A 25,164-nucleotide genomic window follows, 5' to 3' on the forward strand; every position below is an offset into this window, starting at 1 on the left:
TGATTCTCAGGAATTTCTTGTCTAACTGCATGTCATTTATATATATATAGATTATATAAAAAGTTATTAATACAATCATTTACACTCAAATTATTTACATTTTAAGTTGCAAAATAAGTGATTTAACCGTTTATCCCTCACATTTTGCTATGTTCACTATTTTCCCCAGAACCTTTAATTAACAGTTTCAAATATTTATATATTATATTTTAGCTCAGTAATGTAACTTCTGTGCCTTCTTGCTAACTAGTTTTAAAATACTCCTAATGGCAACACGGTTTAACACATGAACTCTTCATACTCTCTGTGATGACTTATTGTGAATATAAACTTCCTCAGGCCCGAGGTAGCTGTAAAAAGCAGGACGAGAACATCTCGGGTCAAATCCTGACGTCAGAGTATTAACTCTCATCTTCGTGTGAGCTGCTGGAGTCTCTGTTGGTCGTCTAACGTCGGGGCGTCGCTGTGAATGTCACCTGTGAATAGTGGAGCTCCACTTCACCTTCACTGGTGGTCGTCAAATAGACGGGAGATGCTGGTGCACGGCAGTTGCATTACTAATGTTTTCATAGTCCTGGGTAGGCCTCTGGTTCAGCTCCTAGGATGAGAGCGAGGTAGTTTTATAGATTATTTATGGAACAATTTCTGGATTAAATTCAACTAATAGCAAAACATAGAGACTGATATAACAACATGAGAAATCACTGCTCCTGGACCTTTCTAACTCGTGTTGGCTTGGACACCTTCGCATACACAGGGTCTTCTTCCACCTCTTGCTTGTTCCCTGAAGAACAAATATCAACATGACGCTGATCAATAACACCTTTGTTGTTCTTGGTATTGTTACACAAAGATTAAATTCTCACTTTATCTTATTCTTAAAGTGCAGAGAAGTGTAGTTGACATAATCGCCCTCGTGTTTCAGCTTGCTGTCTTGTGGGGTTTTGTGCAGAGGCAGCCTGAGCAGACAGAAAACATCAGTGATTATCATAGCAACTGAATCGTCACTCATGTTCTAAAATGGATGCTGTACAGGATGTCTTTAATTACTGGCCCCAGTATACTGAGACATAAGTGCACTGATAGGACAGCTACTGACAGGGGCAAACAGTGAGGGCAGGATATGGAAGTACAAGGAGGGAAAAGCAACAGAAGTTTGAACAGTAAAAGACACATCTGCCTGTAGAGCCAGACTAATACTGATGATAGAAGATGGAAGGCAGTAGCCTACATGGTCAATTTGAGGTTGTAGATATCCTGATAGATTATTTATTTACAATTTTTAAATCTAATGTGCACATGTTGTTGTCTTGTTTCAGATCCTTGCACGTGGTGAACTCAAAATAAAACTAATAATACATTCTGGGACTTCGGAGGCTTTGTAATATCACCATTAAAACATATTTGATAACATATTATTGAAATTATCACATAATTTAGAGTTTTAGAAGAATTAGTAGTTCCACAGCTGTAAATATATCAGAAGTGATGAAGCAGAGTCTTAAATATCCTGAATCTGATACCTAAACTCTCCATAATCACTGTTTCTACGATTTCCAATATACAAATAGCCAATTAGAAATAGATTTTGAAGTTTCAACAACTGGTAGTTAAATAATATAAAAATGCATTGTGCTAAGACAAGGTTCTGACAACAGGCCACTCATGACCAGACACTTTGAATTAAACTCTTTAATATAAACCAGAGTTTTACTAAGTCTCCATATATGATTGTTTAACTTTTGTTGTTTTCTTGTTTAAAGTGTTGTCTCAACCTGGGACTCACCTGGGGCAGATCTAAAATGCTGTAAACAACGTTGATGTCGGGTCGGAGGTCATGGAATATAAAGATATATAAGAATAAACACTTGCATATGAGTCAATGAATATTATAGAACAATAGCAGACTTTCATTGTGCTTATTCATGTCTGGAGGATCTAGAAAATAAATGATGCTTGACTCCAGCATGAGCAGCAGCCCATGTCTGACTCTCTGTCCCACACAGTGTTCCTTGTACTGGGTGGGGACAGTGTATGTTGTGTGGGTGCGGTCTTACGTGCTGTCTGGAAGAGGCTGAAGGCCATGGCCCCTTGGACGCTCAACTGCTCTGGGATGAAGAGGTCGCCTCTGCTCCTGGGATAGGCTCCAAGAGAGACATTCTCATTCGTCAGACTCTCCTCCTGGTACCATTACACTAACCCTGAAATGATGTACACACACACACACACACAGACACACACACACACACACACACACACACACACACACACACACACACACACACACACACACACACACACACACACACACAGGATATGTCACTTGTCTGAGGTTTTCATAAGAAGTAGAATGGCTTAAACAAATGTTTCATCACCAAAACCACATAAGAATGTTCTGTTTGTTGTTCCTTGTTGAATAGATTTTTCCTCCTGTATCTGAAAAACATAGAGGACATGATGTGGTTACACATGCCAGACCATCTCTTAAAATGTATTTATTTAATCAAATGCAATTTTTATTCATTCACCTTTAAAAACTACGATGATTAAAACATAATCATCAGACAAATAGAGCAGGAACGAGAACCTCAGGATGTGCAGGCAGATAGTTTCCTGTGATTAAAAGAGAGAGAGCATCATACAGAGCTTTGACCTTTGACCTTTGGCTACCAAAATCAAATCAGTTTCTTGATTCTAATTGTGTGTTTGTGCAAGGGGACGAGGAGACATAGGACATAGGACGCATGGACGGACAACCAGAAAACTGGGGTCTGATATAAACCTCCCACATGTCTCCTGATCAATAAAACACACAGTTATAAGGCTCCTTGGAAATTCACTCACGGTCAAACAGATGGACGGATCAGACAAACTTGGGTTTACTCATTTTGTGCGACGCAGTAGTAGACTCCTGCTGGTTTGAGTACACTGTGTGGTTTTGATGCTCGACACAAGCTTTCTTATCCTTCTCACTTGACTCTTCCTGTACCATGAGTAGAGGTGGACTGGGGAAAAGCTGTGATTGATGCAACTCAGCATCACGGAGCTCCTCCCGGCCAAGCTCCTGCTTCTCTGCCGACTCCAGATGCTTGTGTGTTTTGGAGCAACTAGCCGAAATTCAGGAGAAAAGACAACGTCATTTTCTGGAACATCATCAAAGATCAAACATGAATAACAATAAACGAATGAAGTGACATTATTAAGCGTTCTTTAAAGCCAGACTGAGAAGAATGTGAACTTTTTTTCACACTAGTTAATGGGCATTAAAACAATAAAAGATAAAACAGACTGGCTTAGATTCACCTGGTGAAACTTTCGATTTTTTTTTCTCAGCAATTTCTTCTTGAAACAAAACAACAGCCACTGATTTTAGGTTACTGTTCCTTTTTTAACTTCAATATTTTTGATAAGGTGGAGTAATGTTTTCTTCTTTTTGGAACCAGCACGCCTGATCAGTATTTACTTTAGACGCAGTACGTAGAATATATCCTCCTTGTTTATCCATTCACCATCACAAGTGCATCATTCTACTCACACCTGACTTAACCTCAGCTGGCTGTGACTTTCCACTTCCAATGGGTCATTGGTGGTTTACAGCTGTACAGTCCACTGTCAGAGGGGACTGGCTGAATTCACCCTGAAGGTCTGAGTCTGAGTCTGTTGGACGATTTCCTCTCTCCCACGTAGTCGTCTTCCTCCAGGTGACAGAGTCACTGGGGTGGTTGGACTCGGCAGTACAGCTCAAAGTGTCAACGACACATTTTCCTTCACATCACACCAGGATTACTTGAACTGTCACATGTTTGGGACTGTCTGCAGAAACTAACAATATAGAAAAAACAGAGAACTGTCAGATTTAACCACTGTTCCTAATATACGGTCTTCATAATATAGAATGACCTCGCATAATATATGTTTTTTATTTCATCAGGGTGTAACCAAGGTAAGCTTGGAGATAGGGATTAGGGAGCACAATAACATGCAAACCTGTGAAAACAATACATTGAATTACAGAATCACACCACACATTATCAAAATTGAGGTGTTGAATTATACTGCAAGAACACTTAAAACTCAAAGTCACAAGGCTTCATATCAACAGAATTGTACTTTACTCTGGTGGAAGAATTAAAGAGATTTAAGTACTTTAGGTCATTAATTTCTCAGGTGCTTTTGGTTCAACTGTCAGAAGTACACTAATTAAAAAACTGGGCCACTGAAAAATACATCAGAAAAATCTACTTTTGCATCGATAGTTTTTTAAAGGAAAGTTTTGGTTTGAGGTGTTTGGATGAAAAGTGGCAGCTGGAGTAAGTCGTCAGGGCAGGATTGGCATCGTGTCACAGGTTAACGTGGAGAGAACCACTAACTTTCACTTGGTTATCAGAAGAGCCACAGACAGAAATGCTCGTCTTCCTCGGCTTATCTGGAAAAAAGGACCCAAGTGGAAATGACCTTTATTCAACAACAGGTGAATCTGAAACAGAAGCTTCTTTTCAGGTTAATTCACAACCCAGATATGACACGGATGTGGGCCACTTCAGGCAATGATCCAGCACTTCTGGTCTTCTCGTGGCCCAGGACAAATCTGGATCAAGACACTTGCTATGTGAGTGACGGTCCACTAAGAATGTAGTATTGTGAATACTATGCAGAAGATTTTAGTTCAGAATTCAAATTAAATCAATACATGAGACAAAGTTGGGGGACAAAGCTTTTGAAACAAGAGCCCTGAGGATCTGAAACAGCCTGGAACGAGACAGACAGCAGACTGAGTCAGGAGCTGAAAACATACTTTTATCTTACTTCATTCACTGATTTTACTTGAGGTCTAGTTTTTATTCTTTTATTTATTCTTTATGACAGATTTGTAATTTGTTTTAAATTTGTATTCATATTTTGATGTGTTTTTACTTTTTTGTTACTTGGGAAGCACTTGTAACGCTTGATTTGAGAAGTGCTATTTAAATAAATCAAGTTATGACAACAGGCCACTCTTTAGTCATGTTGAAATAGACGTTTTCAGTTCAAAGAAATGTTGATAAGTTTATTAAATGAATTAATTTACACCATAGTTAAAAGAACCTCTGTGGTGCTTTTGATATTGTGGAGTCATGTTTTCTTCTTTTGGAACCAGCACGTCTGATCAGTATTTACTTTGATGCGCAGTAATGTAGAATATATCCTCCTTGTTTATCCATTCACCATCACAAGTGCATCATCCTACTCACATCTGACTTTAACCTCAGCTCGCTGTGACTTTCCACTCTAATGTCATTGGTGGCTTCACAGCTGTACAAGGTAGTCCACTGTCAGAGTGGACTGGCTGAATTCACCCGAAGCAAGTCTGAGTCTGAGTCTGCTGGATGCATTTCTCTCTCCCATCAGTCACTGCCTTCCTCCAGGTGACAGAGCCTTGGTGGTTGACTCAGCAGGCAGCTCAGTGTCAACGACATTTTCACATCAAGACCATGATTGGCTTGAACTGTCACATGTTTGGGACTGGGTCTGCAGTAACTAACACATAGAAAAAATAGAGAACTGTCAGATTTACCCACTGTCCAATATAATGGCCTTATACTATAGGGAATGGGACCCTGAATAATATATGTTTTTTTATTTCATCAGGTGTAAATCAAGGTAAGTTTGGAGACAGTGGACTAGGGAGCACAATAACATGCAAAACCTGTGAAAACAATACATTGCATTGGCACAATTACACCACAAATTATACTATAAGAAAACTTACAACCTGCTTAAAGTCACAAGGCTTCAATTTCACAATTATACTTTACTCTGGTGGAAGAATTAAAGAGATTTAAGTACTTTTTAGGTCATTAATTTCTCAGGTGCTATTGTCTAACTGTCAGAAGTAATAATTAATTTAAAAACTGGACCACCAAAGAAATGACATGAGAAAATTCTGCATCGATAGTTTTAAAGGAAGTTTTGGTTTGATGTGTTTATTAAAAAAATAAAGGTCAGCTGAGGTAAGTCGTCGGGCAGATTGGCATCGGTGTCACAGGTTAACATGAGAGAACGACCAACTTTCACTTGGTTATCAGAAGAGCCACTGACAGAAATGCTCGCCTTCCTCGGCTTATCTGGGAAAAGGACCCAAGTGAAATGACCTTTATCTCAACACAGTGAATCTGAAACAGAAGATTCTTTCCAGGTTAATTCACAACCCAGATAGCACAATGGATGTGGGGCTTACCAGGTAATGATCCTGGGCACTTCTGGTCTTCTCCTGGCCCAGGACAGATCTGACCAAGACACTTGCTATGTGTGTGACGGTCCACTAAGAATGTAATATTGTGAATACTATGCAGAAGATTTCAGTTCAGAATTCAAATTAAATCAATACATGAGGACAAAGTTGGGGGACAAAGCTTTGAAACAAGAGTCCTGAGGCTCTGAAACAGCCTGAACGAGGACAGACAGCAGACTGAGTCAGAGCTGAAAACATACTTATCTACTTCATTCACTGGATTTACGTAGGTCTAGTTTTTATTCTTTTTTATTTATTATTTTATGACAGATTTGTAATTTGTTTTTAAATTTATATTCATATTTTGATGTGTTTTTACTTTTGGTTTGGGAAGCACTTTGTAACGTTGATTTGAGAAGTGATATTTAAATAAATCAAGCAGACAACAGCCACCAACATGCTGAAATAGACGTTTTCAGTTCAAAGAAATGTTGGATAAGTTTATTAAATGAATTAATTTACACCATAGTTAAAAGAACCCTGTGGTGTTTTGACATTGTGAGTAATGTTTTCTTTGGAACCAGCACGCCTGATCAGTATTTATTTTATACGCAGTAATGAGAATATATCCTCCTTGTTTATCCATTCACCATCACAAGTGCATCATTCTACTCACATCCGGACTTTAACCTCAGCTGGCTGTGACTTTCCTCTTTCCAATGTAATTGTTGGTTTACAGCTGTACAGTCCACTGTCAGAGGGACTGGCTGAATTCACCCTGGAAGGTCTGAGTCTGAGTCTGTTGACGATTTCCTCTCTCCCATCAGTCGCTTCTCCAGGTGACAGGAGCTCACTGGTGTGGGTTGGACCTGTGCAGTACAGCTCAGTGTCAACCTCAAATTCTTTTCCCTTCACATCAAGACCAGGATTGGCTTGAACTGTCACATGTTTGGGACTGTCTGCAGTAATCAACAATATAGAAAACAGAGAACTGTCAGATTTAACCACTGTTCAATATAATGGTCTTTATAATATAGAATGACCCTGTATAATATATGTTTTTATTTCATCAGGTAAATCAAGGTAAGTTTGGCACAGTGGACTAGGGAACACAACATGCAAACCTGTGAAAACAATACATTGCATTACACAATTACACCACAAATTACTATTGTGGTAAAGACATAGGTGCATTCAATAAATTAGAATATCATGAGTGCATTATTTCCGAGCATTCACCAAAGTGAAACTCACATTATAGATTCATTACACACAGAGTGAAATACTTCAAGTGTTTATTTCTTTTAATTTTGATTATTATGGCTTACAGCTAATGAAACCCCAAATTCTGTATCTCAGAAAATTAGAATATTACATAAGACCAATAAAACGGGAAGGATTTTAATACAGAAATGTTTGGCCTACTGAAAGTATGTTCATATATACAGTATATGCACTCAATACTTGGTTGTGGCTCCTTTGCATGAATTACTGCATCAATGCGGCGTGGCATGGAGTGCGCATCAGCCTGTGGCACTGCTGAGGTGCTATGGAAGCTCAGGTTGCATTGATAGCGGCCTCTGTGCCCGACTGCATTGTTGGGTCTGGTGTCTCTCATCTTCCTTCTGACAAGGTTCAGGTCAGGGCGGCTTGCTGGCCAATCGCTATGGTGATACCATGGTCATTAAACCAGGTATTGGTACTTTTGGCAGTGTGGGCAGGTGCCAAGTCCTGCTGGAAAATGAAATCAGCATCTCCATAAACCTTGTCAGCGGAAGGAAGCATGAAGTGCTCTAAATGTCCTGGTGACGAAGCCAAGTGCTGACTTTGGACTTGATAAAACACAGTGGACCAACACCAGCAGATGACATGGCTCCTCAAATCATCAGTGACTGTGAAACTTCACACTGGACTTCAAGCAACTTGGATTCTGTGCCTTCTCCACTCTTCCTCCAGACTCTAGGACCTAGATTTCCAAATGAAATTTACTTTCATCTGAAAAGAGGACTGGACCACTGAGCAACAGTCCAATCCTTTTCTCCTTGTGCCCAGGTAAGACGCTTCTGACGCTTGTCTCTGGTTCAGGAGTGGCTGACACGAGGAATGCGACAGTTGTAGCCCATGTCCTGGATACTAAAAGGTGGTGGCTCTTGGATGCACTGACTCCAGCCTCCGTCCACCTCCTTGTGAATCTCCCAAATTCTTGAATGGCCGCTACTCTACAATGTCGCCAAGGCTGCAAGCTATCCCTCGTTGCTTGTGCACCTTTTTCTACCACACTTTTCCTTCCACTCACCCTTCTATGAATATGCTTGGATACAGCACTCAGAACAGCCAGCGACTTTAGCAATGACCTTTGTGGCTTACCCTCCTTTTGTGGAGGGTGTCAATGACTGTCTTCTGGACAACTGTCAAGTCAGCAGTCTTCCCCATGATTGTGTGTCCTTACTGAACCGGCCTTAGAGACCATTTAAAGGCTCAGGAAACCTTTTGCAGGTGTTTGAGTTAATTAGCTGATTCGAGTGGGACATCGTGAGTCTACAAAATTAAACTTTTCACACATTCAAATTTTCTGAGATACTGAATTTCAGGTTTTTATTAGCTGTAAGCCATAATCATCAAAATTAAAAAAATAAACGCTGGGAAATATTTCACTTGTGTGTAATGAATCTATATAACATATGAGTTTCACTTTTGGAATTGGAATTATCAAAATAAACAAACTTCTCCATGATATTCTAATTTATTGAGATGCACCTGTATATCACAAGAACACTTACAACTCAAAGTCACAAGGCTTCAATATCAACAGAATATACTTTACCTGGTGAAGAACTACAGAGATTTAAGTAAAAGGAAATATCGCAGTACAAAAATACTCCATTACAAGTATAGCCCTGAATTCATCATTTAAATAAGCAGCACAGTAGTTTAGCAGGAGTATTCTATTAAGTGGCAGAGTGGCACCACGTAACATTACTGATCACATATTGATAATTTATAGATTAAATGACTTTATATAGGGTCTGGTAGTTTATTGATATTTTCTAAGCTCTACAAAGCCTTAATCAAATAGACACATTTATTTTTAGTCATTCATTTCTCAGGTGCTGCATGTTTCAACTGTCAGAAGTAATAGTTAATAGAAAAATACATGAGAAAAGCTACTTTTGTATAGATAGATTTTTTAAAGGAAGAATTTGGTTTGATCTGTTTGGTTGAAAAAAGCCGCAGCTGAAACACTCACATTTCACCACCAACTCCTTCTTGCTGTTCCTTGAGCCTCACTGCTCTGGGCACGGCAGACGTACTCAGCCAGCTGCTGAAGTCACAAACGTAAACGCAGGGAGAGAGTTGATGGGTCGTGGAATTAAGATTATTTTCAGTGATTTTTAAAAACCGGATATATTTGCTGATCCTCATCAAGGTGAGAGCTGACTGTGGTAAAACCAACAGTGCAGCTGACGGTGATGGTCTGACCTTCTGCACCTCAGAACTCATAGACAGTTTAGGTTCAGTGGGCGGTCTGGTAGAGAGGAAGCAGAATCTTCTTTAAAGAAGGAACATTATGATTTTATTGTTTTCTTCCTCTAGTCCAGGGGTACAAACTCATTTTAGTTAAGGGGTTGAGCATACTGCCCACTTTGATCTCAAGTGGCCAATTCAGTAAAATCATAGCATAATAACGCATACATAACGCACATAATATTTCTATATTTAAAATCATTGGTGAAGGTTTTTGGATGATAAACCCTATTTTAAGGTCTTTCTACAATAAACTAGAAACATAAAGACCAAAACTCAGACGTCAGCCCACCGTTTATCTGCCTGGGCTCTCCTTCTGCAGATTCTCGTTTGTGACGCGTTTGACGTCAACGCGTCACAAAGGAAAGAAGCAGCTGCTGCCTCCGGAGCAGACATCGCATTTCATGCCGCTTTTAAGCAATTACTGATCGATTAAAAAATTACAAAACGTTTGTACTCATAAACCTATATCTCTAAGAGACATGGATTCACTGATGTTTAGTCTCTGTTCTATGTGTAAATCGCTACTCTTGCTCTTTACTTGTTTTACAGTCTATGGCATGCTCTACTGATACAGTGTGAGACCCTGGGGACTGATTAGGAATAGCAGCTACTTTTATAGAAATGCAATTTATGTCTTTCTGTAATTTTCACAATTAGCAAAGTCATCTGGATTCGCCCATGGGCTGCATGTTTGACACCCTGCTCTAGTCTGTGTTTAATAGGTTTCTTGTAAATGTAAAAGTTCTGCTGAACAAAAAATCCAACAATCAGTGGTAAAGCGGAGCCTCCTGAAGCTCCAAACTCCTCGGGTCAGCAGATCCTTCCGGCTTTAAAATACCCCCAATACCTGCACTGCTCACTTAAAAGCACCGGCACGCCCTCATGAAAGTATTTAAACGAGCAGAGGCTGACATTTCCTACACAAGCTGGAAGCAGATGACCAAAGCATTTGAATTTACGTAAAAGGATTGGAAACATCATAGTACTTACACAGTACTTGTATGCACTGGTTGACTCTGTCCCCTCTACCAATGAGGCTTGAGGCGCTGCATCTGTAACAATCTTCATCTGCTTCTTTGTATTGTTAAACGAGACTACGGCTGTTTGTGTTCTTCCACCATGAGCTGTCTCGATTTTTGCTGCGTACCAGGAGGTCGTCGTTGGTGATTGGCATCGGTGTCACAGGTTAACGTGAGAGAACACCAACTTTCACTTGGTTATCAGAAGAGCCACTGACAGAAATGCTCTGCCTTTCCGGCTTATCTGGAAAGGACCCAAGTGAAATGGACCTTTTATTCACTAACAGGTGAATCTGAAACAGAAGATTCTTTCAGGTTAATTCACAACCCAGATAGCACACGGATGTGGGCCACTTCAGGCAATGATCCGGCACTTCTGGTCTTCTCCTGGCCCAGGACAAATCTGGACCAAGACACTTGCTATGTGAGTGACGGTCCACTAAGAATGTAATATTGTGAATACTATGAAGAAGATTCTAGTTCAGAATTCAAATTAAATCAATACATGAGGACAAAGTTGGGGGACAAAGCTTTTGAAACAAGAGCCCTGAGGCTCTGAAACAGCCTGAACGAAGACAGACAGCAGACTGAGTCAGGAGCTGAAAACAAACTTTCATCTTACTTCATTCACAGATTTTACGTAGGTCTAGTTTTTATTCTTTTATTTATTCTTTTATGACAGATTTTTCTTATTTGTTTTTAAATTTATATTCATATTTTGATGTGTTTTTATTTTACTTGTTATTTGGGAAGCACTTTGTAACGTTGTTTTGAGAAGTGCTATTTAAATAAATCAAGTTATGACAACAGGCCACTTTAGTCATGTTGAAATAGTAGAAGAAAATAGAAATATTGCAGAACAAAAATACTCCATTACAAGTATAGGCCCTGAATTCATAATTTAAATAAGCAGCACAGTAGTTTAGCAGGAGTATTCATTAAGTGGCAGAGTGGCACCACGTAACATTACTGAATACATATTGATAATTTATAGACAAATGACTTCATATGGGGGTCTGGTAGTTTATTGATACTTTTCTAAGCTCTACAGTTCTTAATCAAATAGACACATTTACTTAGGTCTTTCATTTCTCAGGTGCTATTGTTTCAACTGTCAGAAGTAATAGTTAAATTGAAAATACATGAGAAAAGCTACTTTTGTATAGATAGATTTTTAAAGGAAGAATTTGGTTTGATTCGTTTGGTTGAAAAAGCCGCAGGCTGAAACACTCACATTTCACCACCATATTCTTCTCTGTTTGCTGTCCTTTGAGCCCTCACTGTTCTGGGCACGGCAGAAGTACCACAAAGCCGCTGAAGTCACAGTAAACGTGTGGTAGAGAGAGTTGATGGGTCGAATTAAGATTATTTTCAGGATTATTAAAGCCTGATATTTGTGTTGATCCTCATCAAGGTGAGAGTTGACTGTGGGAAATCCTCGCAGTGCAGCTGACGGTGATGGTCCAACCTTTCTGTGACATCAGACCTCATAGAGCAGTATAGGTTCAGTGGGCGAATTGTAGAGAGGAAGCAGAATCTTCTTTAAAGAAGGCAATATTTATGATTTTATTGTTTTTTCTTCCTCTAGTGTGTGTTACATAGGTTTCTTTGTAAATGTAAAAGTTCTGCTGAACAAAAAACCCAACAATCAGTGGTAAAGGGAGCTCCTCTCCTGAAGCTCCTAAACTCCTCGTCAGCAGATCCTTCCGGGGCTTTAAAAATACCCCATAACTGCATAATGCTCACCTAGTGGCTAATCGGGCACGCCCCCTAATGAAAGTAATTTAAACGAGAGCAGAGGCTGACATTTCACACACAAGCTGGAAGCAGATGACCAAAGTATTTGAATTCACGGAAAAATCACTGGAAACATCATAGTACTTACACAGTACTTGTATGCACACTGGTTGACTCTCATCCCCTCTACCAATGAGGTTTGAGGGACTGCATCTGTAACAAGCTCATCTGCTCTTTGTATTGTTAAACGGAGATCACGGCCGTTTGTGATTCCACCATGAGTCAGTTTGTTGATTTTTGCTGCGGTAAATTTCTGCGGAGTAAGTCAGCTGGGCAGGATTGGCATCGTCACAGGTTAACGTGGAGAGAACCACCAACTTTCACTTGGTTATCAGAAGAGCCACTGACAGAAATGCTCGTCTTCCTCGCTTATCTGGAAAAAGGACTCAAGTGAAATGACCTTTATCTCAACAGGTGAATCTGAAACAGAAGATTCTTTCAGGTTATTCACAACCCAGATAGCAATACTGATGGGGCTACCCAGGCAATGATCCGGCACTTGGTCTCTTCAGTGGCCCAGACAGATCTGACCAAGACACTGCTATGTGAGTGACGTCCACTAAGAATGTAATATTGTGAATACTATGAAGCAGATTTTAGTCTGGTGAATTCAAATTCAACCAATACATGAGGACAAAGTTGGGGGACAAAGCTTTTGGAAACAAGAGCCCTGAGGCTCTGAAACAGCCTGAACGAGGACAGACAGCAGACTGAGTCAGGAGCTGAAAACAAACTTTATCTTACTTCATTCACAGATTTTACGTAGGTCTAGTTTTTATTCTTTTAGACAGATTGATGTGTTTTTCCTTTTTTGTTAGTTGAAGCACTTTGTAACGTTGTTTTGAGAAGTGCTATGTGAATAAATCAAGTTATGACAACAGCCACTTTGGTCATGTTGAAATAGACGTTTTCAGTTAAAAGAAATGTTGATAAGTTTATTAAATGAATTAATTCTACACTATAGTTAAAAGAACCCTGTGGTGTTTTGACATTGTGGAAGTAATGTTTTCTTCTTTTGGAACCAGCACGTCAATTGGGTATTTACGATAATGCAGTAACAGAATATATCCTCCTTGTTTATCCATTCACCATCACAAGTGCATCATTCTACTCACATCTGATTTTTAACCTCAGCTGGCTGTAATTTTCCTTCAATGTCATTGGTGGTTTACAGCTGCAACAGTCCACTGTCAGAGGGACTGGCTGAATTCACCCTGAAGGTCTGAGTCTGAGTCTGTTGGACGATTTCCTCTCCCATCAGTCGCCTTCCTCCAGGTGACAGAGCTCACTGGTGGGTTGGACTCGGGCAGTACAGCTCAGTGTCAACAAATATTTTCATTCACATCAAGACCAGGATTGGCTTGAACTGTCACATGTTTGGGACTGTCTGCAGGAACCAAAAATAGAAACAGAGAACTGTCAGATTTAACCACTGTCCAATATAAATAACTATAATATAGAATGATCCTTGCACATATGTTTTTATTTCCATCAGGTGTAAATCAAGGTAAGTTTGGAGACAGGGACTAGGGAGCACAATAACATGCAAACTCAGAAAACAATACATTGCATTACACAATTACACCACAAATTATACTATAAGAAACTTACAACTGCTTAAAGTCACAAGGCTTCAATTTAATAGAATTATACTTTACCTGTGGAAGAATTAGCAGAGATTTAAGTACTTAAGGTCATTAATTTATCAGGTGCTATTGTTTCAACTGTCAGAAGTATATTAGACTAATTTAAAACTGACCACCGAAGAAATACATGAGAAAATTTACTTGCATCCATAGTTTTTTTAAAGGAAAGTTTTGGTTTGATGTGTGTTTGGTTAAAAAAAAGTCGAGTTGAAGTAAGTCAATGGGGCAGGGGATTGGCATCGGGTGTCACAGGTTAACGCAGAGAACCACTCAACTTTCACTTGGTTATCAGAAGAGCCACTGACAGAAATGCTCGTCTTCCTCGGCTTTATCTGGAAAGGACCTGCTGAAATGGCCTTTGTATCTCAACAACAGGTGAATCTGAAACAGAAGATTCTTTCAGGTTAATTCACAACCCAGATAGCACACGGATGTGGGCCACTTCAGGTAATGATCCGCAATTTCATCTTCCTGGCTCAGGACAAATCTGACCAAGACACTGCTGTGAGTTAATGTCCACTGAGAATGTAATATTGTGAATACATATGAAGATTTTAGTTCAGAATTCAAATTCAAACCAATACATGAGGACAAAGTTGGGGACAAAGTGAAACAAGAGCCCTGAGGCCTGGAAACAGCCTGAACGAGGACAGACAGAAGACTGAGTCAGAGCTGAAACAAACTTTTATCTACTTCATTCTACTGATTTTACGTAGTCTGTTTTTGTCTTTATTTAGTCTTTTTATGAATAGACTTTAATTTGTTTTTAAACTTCTGTATTCATATTTGATGTGTTGTTAGTTTTTTTGTTGTTTGGGAAGCACTTGTAACGTTGTTTTGAGAAGTATATTTAAAATAATCAAGTTTGATAACAGCTACTTTAGTCATGTTGAAATAGACAAGCCTCAGTTCAAAGAAATGTTGAAATGTTGGAAGAATGTAATATTGTGAATACTTGGTGAAGAAGGATTTTAGTTCAGAATTCAATAAATCACACGAATGGGAGAGGTAAAAATGACTGGAAAATCACAGACACGCCACGAGCAGCCTGGTGGACACTGGTGGACATTTGAGGGTTGTGTGGAGACGGGAGCCAATCCCCAGCTTTGACTTGGCCTTGTAGTGTCTCCAGCGATCACAGGGCCGATATCCAGACAAAGATCCATTCACACAATTTAGAGTTTCCACTGAACTTCATCCAATCTGCATGTTCGGACTGTGGGGCGAAGCTGGAGTACTGGGAGAGAACCTAAGACGGGAGAACATACAACTTAACATAGAAAGATCACAGCAAAGTTAGATTCAACCACGCTCTCTTAGAATAATAATAATAATGATCATAACAGCAGGGTGTAATACCTAAAAGATAGAACATCAATAAAATGACCATCACCTGCATACTTAACAGCACTGTAATATTCCTCTGACTATTTGTCCGTGTTGTCCTGTGTTTGGCATGAAAACACTCCTCCCATCATCCTCCCTGCTGGCTCTAAAGCTGAAGGTGGTTCTTTCTTATCTTGGATGAAAGCTCAGCCTGTGTCCGTCGATCTGGAGTCAAAGACTAAAATGTGAGGGTTTAAAGGACATGAACTTGAAGTGAGCACATGTGAGTGTGACCTCGTCGACTCCACCACGACAGCTGGTTCTCAAAAGTGGAGCGGGCATCGGTTTACTGAGAATATGAGAGCAAGAGAAATGTGGGATGATGCTGTCACACAACAGCTAAAGTCTTATTGTACAGTGTCACTGAGAAGATGTTATTATAATAGAAACATTGATTTTAAAGGTGAAGCTGACTTGACTGGGAAACTATGTAGAGTGAATAAACTGCTCTAGAGTCATAACTGACGAGAATAGTTCAAACCATCGACCATCGACCATCAAACCATCGACCATCAAAGTGAAGCCGAAGTGTCTAGATCGCTAATTGTGCCTGGATCATGTATAAATCTAACCTCGTGAATTTTAGTATCGACATGACCAAACTAAAACTCAAAATACACATCAACTAAAATGATCTCAAAGATGGATTCTGTAATTTTTATCACTTATGTTTGTTCAAATGTAAATTTTCATGTAATGCTTGGTTATTAATTATATTTCTCCGGAGGAGCCTGGTTGTCGGGGCATGAAGGACACATTTGTCTACTAATTGTAATTTTTTGTATATTCAGAAATGTATTTTTAATATTCAGATTTTTATTGTAAATACCTTCAACGTGGGATTTGTGGTCACTTGTAGAAACATCTGTCGGTGAAAACACAAGTGGAGAAGTGAGTTAATCTTTTAATGTAAATGTTAGAAAAAATATAAAACATTGTTTTTCTAAAGTGAGAAATAAAATCCTTTACGTTCTTTATTAGGGCCAGAAAACTAACCACGTGACTGTCTGAGCCCCATCTCATGGGATTAACTGATTTCTGAAACAAATAAAAACTGAAAAGTGGATAAAACATCACAAGATCACAGAACTTTTTCTTTTACTGTAAAACGTGATCAATGTTCTTTGCAGCTTGTCTCAGAATTTCCCTTCTTCTTCCTCATTTCATTTCTTTTACTGACATTGAGAGCGTCAGCTCTGTTTTGTTCCTCATTTCAAGATGGTTGTGAACTTGTGGTTTGAAACACATAAGTCATCTCACCTCTACGTGCAGAATTTGTCATTTATTAAAGGAAATTAAATGTAGTTATTTTACAATGGAATATTTGTGCCACATGTTTTTGTTAATCCCAGAGTTCAGTTTCTTTTTTAATAACTAAAATATTGATTTTTTTCTGTTTTCTGTTTTAATTTTATTTGACATTAGCTACTTGTTCAAATCACTTTATTCAAAGAAACCCCAGAACACAAATAAAATATTTTAATGCAAAGACATGCAGTGTCTTTTATTACATTTGAATTTTTAACCTTTAGTCTGAAATAAACTGTTTAAAAATACATCTGGTTTCTTTGGGTTCATCTCAGTCTTCAGGGAACTACGACATCTGAAACTGATGTTGGAGTTTTCATTTGAAAAAGTATTTCAACTGAATGGAAGAAAAAAGGGTTTTAAATTATTATTATTATTATTATTATTATTTTTAAGTGATCTGGATTCAAATTTTATTCAGAAAAAAATTATCTTGTTTCATCCACAAAAAATACAGTTTGTAATCACTGTATATACTGTAAACAAAACTTCTGAAACACTATATTTTACTCTAGTAGATTAACATCATGAGGAGATAAATAACCATAGAAGCTTGTTCTTACCTCAGAGGACCCACTTGTATCAGTTCGTCACACACAGCCTCACTCCGAGAATGACTTTACAGAAAAGGAAGTTTTCACACTTTGAAAGGGGATGCAAGAAAAATAAATTAGCATCCCCTGTCATGCAAGCCAGAAAACAGCTTCTTGTAGGTGTTCTGATTACAGTGATAGCGTTTCTTGCAGCTTCTCACAGAGCCTGCACGTGCAGATGCACTTCCTCCCACCTCTCTTTTGTCGTTGTTTTTGCAAAGTCTGGTTAATCGACACAGAGCAGTTTACAGTACTACATATTGATTTGGAGAATTTATGCTCACATAGTATTCACAGTGTCTCTATTTAAAACGTCATCTAACAATGTGAAACGTATCAAAAAGGGTTTTTACAAGCCTTAAGTCTCGGGGGTTCCAGCGCCGCTGTTGGGCCAGGTCGGCCGACTGATTTGTCATCCAGGCAGAGAGATAACTGTGTTTTCATCAGGAGCCACCGCTACACTCGAGTCCACCATAGAAGCCACTCAGGGGACGTGGAATGGCAGACATCCCACCAGATGAAAGATGCAGCGGCCCATACCAGAGCTTGAAGGCTCTTTCTGGGTGACCAGGGCTGAGGTGAGCGCCGGGAGAGCCAAGAGAAGGGCTTGGGCTCGATCTTCTGGAAGGTCTTTGTCAGTCGTCCAACAGACCAGGGAAGTCAGACTTCTCCAGGGTGGAGGGTCTGACCACGAGACTTTAGGCTGCTGCCACACCCTGCGAACTCAGTGTTTCCAGACTGGCTTTCCTCTTCTCTGCCAGGCTCTTCTGATCTCCCACCGAAGCTAAGAGAACCTAGCACACCCGTTTGTCTCTCGTTTGTATCCTCAGGCCCTGAATGGGGAGGTGTCGGGCACAGGCGGCAGGTCCCACAGGCGAAAGTCAGTGTTTAGGGTCAGGGTAGCCTGCCACGCCCTCTGGAGGCCACGGAGGTCGAAGCAGAGCCGCCTCATCCTCAGGTCCGAGGCCATGGAGGAGCTGATGAAGGAGTCTTTTCCATCACCACGGTTTCCCACCACAGCCAAGTTGGATCCTACTGATCAAGAGATCTTCCACCGTCCCTGACATCTGATAACTTATTGCTGTCTATGGATTCTTTCAGGGTCTCAAGGAAGCTCAGGCCTGAAAACATCAGCCATTTCTGCAGAGAGACACAGGAAGTGAATTATTAGAAGAGTCACAACAGGTCCCTTTGATAAAGAACAGATATGATGGATACTATCTATCATCTACTCCACTAATTCCACTAATCTCTCTCTCATCAATTTAGTCTGCTGTTCTGGTGACTTTCATATCTGGAGAAGCGTTCATCTTATCGGGTTTACACGTGATATGTGCATTGTTAAGGGCCCAAGGAAGTGCAGTGTGGAAATTTACGTGATTTGGAAACGCACACGCTCAATAATAGGCTGATAAGCTTTGAATAAACAGGCGACCAGTGCTCTGCAATATAAATATACCCAGAACTGTGCATTACTTGTTTTACTCACTTCTTCTCTACAACTTATGACCCTTCATGTCTTTAGTTGTTCAGGGAGAGCATGACTCAGACAAATACCTTCATCTGGAAGTAAAGTAATTAGCTCCATGCAGGTCCGACCTCGTATTATTTAAAAATGCGTGTATGTGGGCTGCAGGTGAGTGAGTAGGAGGTGGAGTGGATCATCTTCTCGTAATATACAAGGTAACGTAGTGTTAACGCCTTCCTGCTCGACCTCCAGACTGAGTCGGTGACGCACAGGAGATGTCTGTTCTCCTCCCCGCTGAAGCAGCTCGCTTCAGGGTTCACACCTTCACTTTTGCAGCAGTAGAGAAATAACGGAGGACACTTCTTGCCTGGAGAAGATGTTACTTATTTTCCAACACACTGTAACTCTTACACTGTCCATATTTATACTCTCTCTCTCTCTCTCTCTCTCTCTCTCTCTCTCTCTCTCTCTCTCTCTCTCTCTCTCTCTCTCTCTCGCTTCACCACCACTCTCTTAAACACACGGAAGCACTTTTCAAAGGAGCCAGTTTCTACTCTTATAACACGAGGCCAATCTCAGTGAATTGACGGACAGAATCTACTCCTGCACTGTTACAATGTAAATATATGAGCTGGGTTGTTGTGTTTCTTCACTGAGACTCAAATGAAGAGATTTCAGACACACTTTCCCTTTGGGAAGGCAATAAGAGGCTGTGTCAAGCCCAAGAGAGAAAGACAGAAAGGTGGTGATGAGAAGGACCAGTGTTCCCACTGTTCCCACTCAGGATGAATCAGTATTATATCACTGTGCTGTTGAATACAAAGACTGTTCTGATCCTGTTCAAACAATGTAATAACCACATGTTCTTTAAGTAAATATAATGGAACTTACAGGCTCAAGGTAAATACACACCCAGCGAGGTATCAAGTAATAATATGGTATTTACTGTATAAACACATTTTGCTTATGTGGATGCACACTGTTTGAGACACGTTTCTATAGTTTAAATACAAAATGATGCAAACTCAAACACAATGGTAAGTCATTCATGCTCTTGTCCACCGACATGGCTTTGAAGCCACGTTAACCAATAGCTGATCTCCAAACATCTTAAAATGTGCATATTTAGATCGGGGATACTGCCCTCCACCGTGGCCTGGCTCCATGGCAACTAAAATACTTACTCATTGATGCACTGTAAGGAAATGTAATAACGTATCTAATAATATCCCAATGTCTCAGAATTTGTACTTTTACTAAGGCTTCATGGTCCGTTAATAGAAATGCATCACATAATGTCCATTTCATGACACAATGTGTTTTGTGTCATCAGAAACCCTTTCGCGCTGTGACATGTCTGCAAATCCAACAATAATGTCAATAAACTTAAAGTTCATCATTTGTTCAAACATATTTCATTTTATTTTGAGCTACAGGATATTTACATTTATGTGTGTGGGTTTGGATTAAGTTCACAACACTGAAAGGATAAAAAACATTCAGCAGTGATTCTCAGCATTTCTTGTCTAACTGCATGTCATTTATATATATAGATTATATAAAAGTTATTAATACAATCATTTTACACTCACATTATTTACATTTTAAGTTGCAAAATAAGGATTTTAACCGTTTATCCCTCACATTTTGCTATGTTCACTATTTTCCCCAGAACCTTTAATTAACAGTTTCAAATATTTATATATTATATTTTAGCTCAGTAATGTAACTTCTGTGCCTTCTTGCTAACTAGTTTTAAAATACTCCTAATGGCAACACGGTTTAACACATGAACTCTTCATACTCTCTGTGATGACTCTATTGTGAATATAAACTTCCTCAGGCCCGAGGTAGCTGTAAAAAAACAGGACGAGTAAACATCTCGGTCAAATGCTGACGCCAGAGTATTAACTCATCTTCGTCTGAGCTGCTGAGTCTCTGTTGGTCGCCTGACGCCAAAGGCTGTGAATGTCACCTGTGAATAGTGGAGCTCCACTTCACCTTCACTGGTGTGGTCGTCAACAGATTTGAGATGTTGGTGCACTGCAGTTGTACTACTAATGTTTTCATAGTCCTGCAGGCTCTCTGGGTCATTCTAGGATGAGAGCGAGGTAGTCTATAGATTATTTCTGGAACAATTTCTGATTAAATTCAACTAATAGCAAAACATAGAGACTGATATAACGAAATGAGAGTCACAGTTCCTGACCTTTCTAACTCGCTGGTTTGGACACCTCTCGTGATACACAGGGTCTCTTCCACCTTTCTTGCTTGTTCCTTGAAGAACAAATATCAACATGACGTGTGCTGATCAATAACACCTTTGTTGTTCTGGTATTGTTACACAAAGATTAAATTTTCACTTTTATCTTATTCTTAAAGTGCAGAGAAGTGTAGCGATATAATCAGTCCCCGGTGTTTCCAGCTTGATGTCTTGTGGGTTTTGTGCAGAGGCAGCCTGAGCAGACAGAAAACATCAGTGATTATCAAGCAGCAACTGAATCGCTTTCCACCATGCTCTAAAATGGATGCTGTACAGGATGTCTTTTAATTACTGGCCCCAGTATACTTGAGATATAAGTGCACTGATAGACAGCAGCTACTGGCTAGGCAAACAGTGAGGGCAGGATATGGAAGTACAAGGAGGGAAAAGCAACAGCTTGAACAGTAAAGACACATTCTGCCTGTAGAGCCAGACTAATACTGATGATAGAAGATGGAAGGCAGAAGCCTTGAAGGGCTGTCAATTTGAGGGGTTGTAGATATCCTGATAGATTATTTATTTACAATTTTTTAAATCTGATGCACATGTTGTTGTCTTGTTTTAGATCCTGCATCGTGAACTCAAAATAAAACTAATAACACATTCTTGGGACTTCGAGGTTTTTGTAATATCACTCATTAAAACATATTTGATAACATATTATTGAAATTATTTCACATAATTTAGAGTTTTGTAATAACTAGTAGTTTTGATAAATGTAACAGGTCAGAAGTGATGAAGCAGAGTCTTAAATATCCTGAATCTTATACCTAAACCTCCTTAATCACTGTTTCCTACGATTTCCAATATACAAATAGCCAATTAGAAATAGATTTCAGTTTCAACAACTGGTAGTTAAATAATTTACAAATCTATTGTGTTAAGACAATAATTTAATAACATATTACTCATGACCAGACACTTTGAATTAAATCCTCTTTTAATATAAATCTCTTGAGTTTTACTAAAGTCTCCATATAAGGATTAGGTTTTAACTTGTTGTTTCTCTTTTTTGTTTTTAAAGCGTTGTCTCAACCTGGGACTCACCTGGGCAGATCTGAAACTCAGGCACAGCGATGTCGGTCTGAGGCCTGTGGAATATAAAAGATATATAAGAATAAACACTGCATACAGAGTCAATGAATATTATAATAGCAGAGACTTTCATTGTGCCATTCATGTCTGAGGATCTAGAAAAATAAATGGATGCTTTGACTCCAGCATGAGCAGCAGCCCATGTCTGACTCTGTCCCACACAGTGTTCCTTGTCCCGGGTGGGGACAGTGTTGCGTGGGTGCGTCCACGTGCTGTCTGAAGAGGCTGGTGTCGGGCGGCCCCTGGACGCCTCAAACTGCCTGACAAGAGGTCGCCTCTGCTCTGATAGGCTCCGCAGAGACATTTCTCATTCGGCTGTGACTCCTCCTCCTGGTACCATTACACCAACCCTGAAAATGATGTACACACACACACACACAGACACACACACACACACACACACACACACACACACACACAGGATATGTCACTTGTCCGGGAGGTTTTCATAAAGAAGTAGAATGGCTTAAATGAATGTTTCATCACCAAAACCACACATAAGAATGTTCTGTTTGTTGTTCCCTGTTGAATAGATTTCTTCTTCCTGTATCTGAAACATAGAGGACATGATGTGGTTGCACATGCCAGACCATCTCTGAATGTATTTATTTAATCAAATGCTTCTTATTCATTCACCTTAAACTACGATGATTAAAACGATAATCATCAGGACAAATAGAGCAGGAACGAGGAACCTCAGGATGTGCAGATAGTTTCCTGTGATTAAAAAGAGAGAGAGCATCATACAGAGCTTGACCTTTGACTTCCTTGGCTACCAAAATCAAATCAGTTACCTCCTTGGATTTCACCTGTGTGTTTGTGCGAAGGACGAGGACATAGGACATAGACTTTATGGACGACAAATCAGAAAAACTAGTCTGATATAAACCTCCCACATGTCTCCTGATCAATAAAAACACACAGTTATAAGGCCTTGAAATTCACTCACGCTCAAACAGATGGACGTAAATTAGACAAACTTTGGTTTACTTTATTTTGTGCGACGCAGTAGTAGACTCCTGGCTGGCTTGAGTACACTGTGTGGTTTTGATGCTCGGACACAAGCTTATCCTTTCCTGCCCTGACTCTTCCCTGAACCATGAGTAGAGGTGGACTGGGGGAAAGCTGTGACTGATGCACTCAGCATCACGGGAGCTCCTCCCACAAGCTCCTGCTTCTCTGCCGACTGGGTGATGTTTGCAGTGTTTTGGAGAAACTAGCCGGGAAATTCAGGAGAAAAGACAACGTCATTTTCTGAACATCATCAAAGATCAAACATGAATAACACAACGAATGAAGTGACATTATTGCTGCTCTTTAAAGCCAGACTGAGAAGAATGTGGAACTTTTTTTCACACCAGTTAATGGGCATTAAAACAATAAAAGATAAAACAGACTGGCTTTAGATTCACCTGGTGAAACTTTCGATTTTTTTTCTCAGCAATTTCTCTTTGAAACAAACAACAGCCACTGATTTTAGGTTACTGTTCCTTTTTTAACTTCAATATTTTTGATAAGGTGGAGTAATGTTTTCCTTTTGGAACCAGCAATGCCTGATCAGTATTTACTTTAGACGCAGTAATGTAGAATATATCCTCCTTGTTTATCCATTCACCATCACAAGTGCATCATTCTACCACATCTGACTTAACCTCAGCTCGCTGTGACTTTCCAACACACAGGTTTCACAGCTGTACAGTCCACTGTCAGACTGGCTGAATTCACCCTGAAGGTCTGAGTCTGGAGTCTGCTGGACGATTTCCTCTCTCTCCCCATCAGTCGCCTTCCTCCAGGTGACAGAGCTCACTGGTGGCTGGACTCGGGTAGTACAGCTCAGTGCTTCACCCACACATTTTCCCTTCACATCAAGACCAGGATTGGCTTGAACTGTCACATGTTTGGGACTGTCTGCAGTAACCAAAATATAGAAAACAGAGAATCATTGGGATTTAACCACTGTTCAATATAATGGTCTTCATAATATAGAGTGATCCTGCATAATATATGTTTTTTATTTCATCAGGGTGTAAATCAAGGTAAGTTTGGAGATAGTGGACTAGGGAGCACAATAACATGCAAACCTGTGAAAACAATACATTGAATTACAGAATCACACCACACATTATCAAAAATTGAGGTGTTGAATTATATCAAAAGAACATTTAAAACTCAAAGTCAAAAGGCTTCATATCAACACAATTGTACTCTACTCTGGTAAAGACCAAAGAGATTTAAGTACTTTAGGTCATTAATTTCTCAGGTGCTTTTGGTTCAACTGTCAGAAGTAATAATTAATTAAAAACTGGGCCACTGAAAATACATGAGAAAAATCTACTTTTGCATCGATAGTTTTTTAAAGGAAAGTTTTGGTTTGAGGTGTGTTTTGGATGAAAAAAGTGGCAGCTGAGAAATGCCGGGCAGGATTGGCATCGTGTCACAGGTTAACGTGAGAGAACGACCCCAACTTTCACTTGGTTATCAGAAGGCCACTGACAGAAATGCTGCCTTCCTCGCTTATCTGGAAAAAGGACCCAAGTGAAATGACCTTTATCTCAACAACAGGTGAATCTGAAACAGAAGCTTCTTTTCAGGTTAATTCACAACCCGATAGCACACGGATGTGGGCCACTTCAGGCAATGATCCAGCACTTGCCTTCTCGTGGCCCAGGACAGATCTGGACCAAGACACTTGCTATGTGAGTGACGGTCCACTAAGAATGTAGTATTGTAATACTATGAAGAAGATTTTAGTTCAGAATTCAAACTCAAATCAATACATGAGGACAAAGCTGGGGACAAAGCTGAAACAAGGAGTCCTGAGGCTCTGAAACAGCCTGAACGAGGACAGAC

The sequence above is a fragment of the Hippoglossus stenolepis genome, chromosome 8 (assembly GCF_022539355.2).
Source record: "Hippoglossus stenolepis isolate QCI-W04-F060 chromosome 8, HSTE1.2, whole genome shotgun sequence".
NCBI classification, from domain to species: domain Eukaryota; kingdom Metazoa; phylum Chordata; class Actinopteri; order Pleuronectiformes; family Pleuronectidae; genus Hippoglossus; species Hippoglossus stenolepis.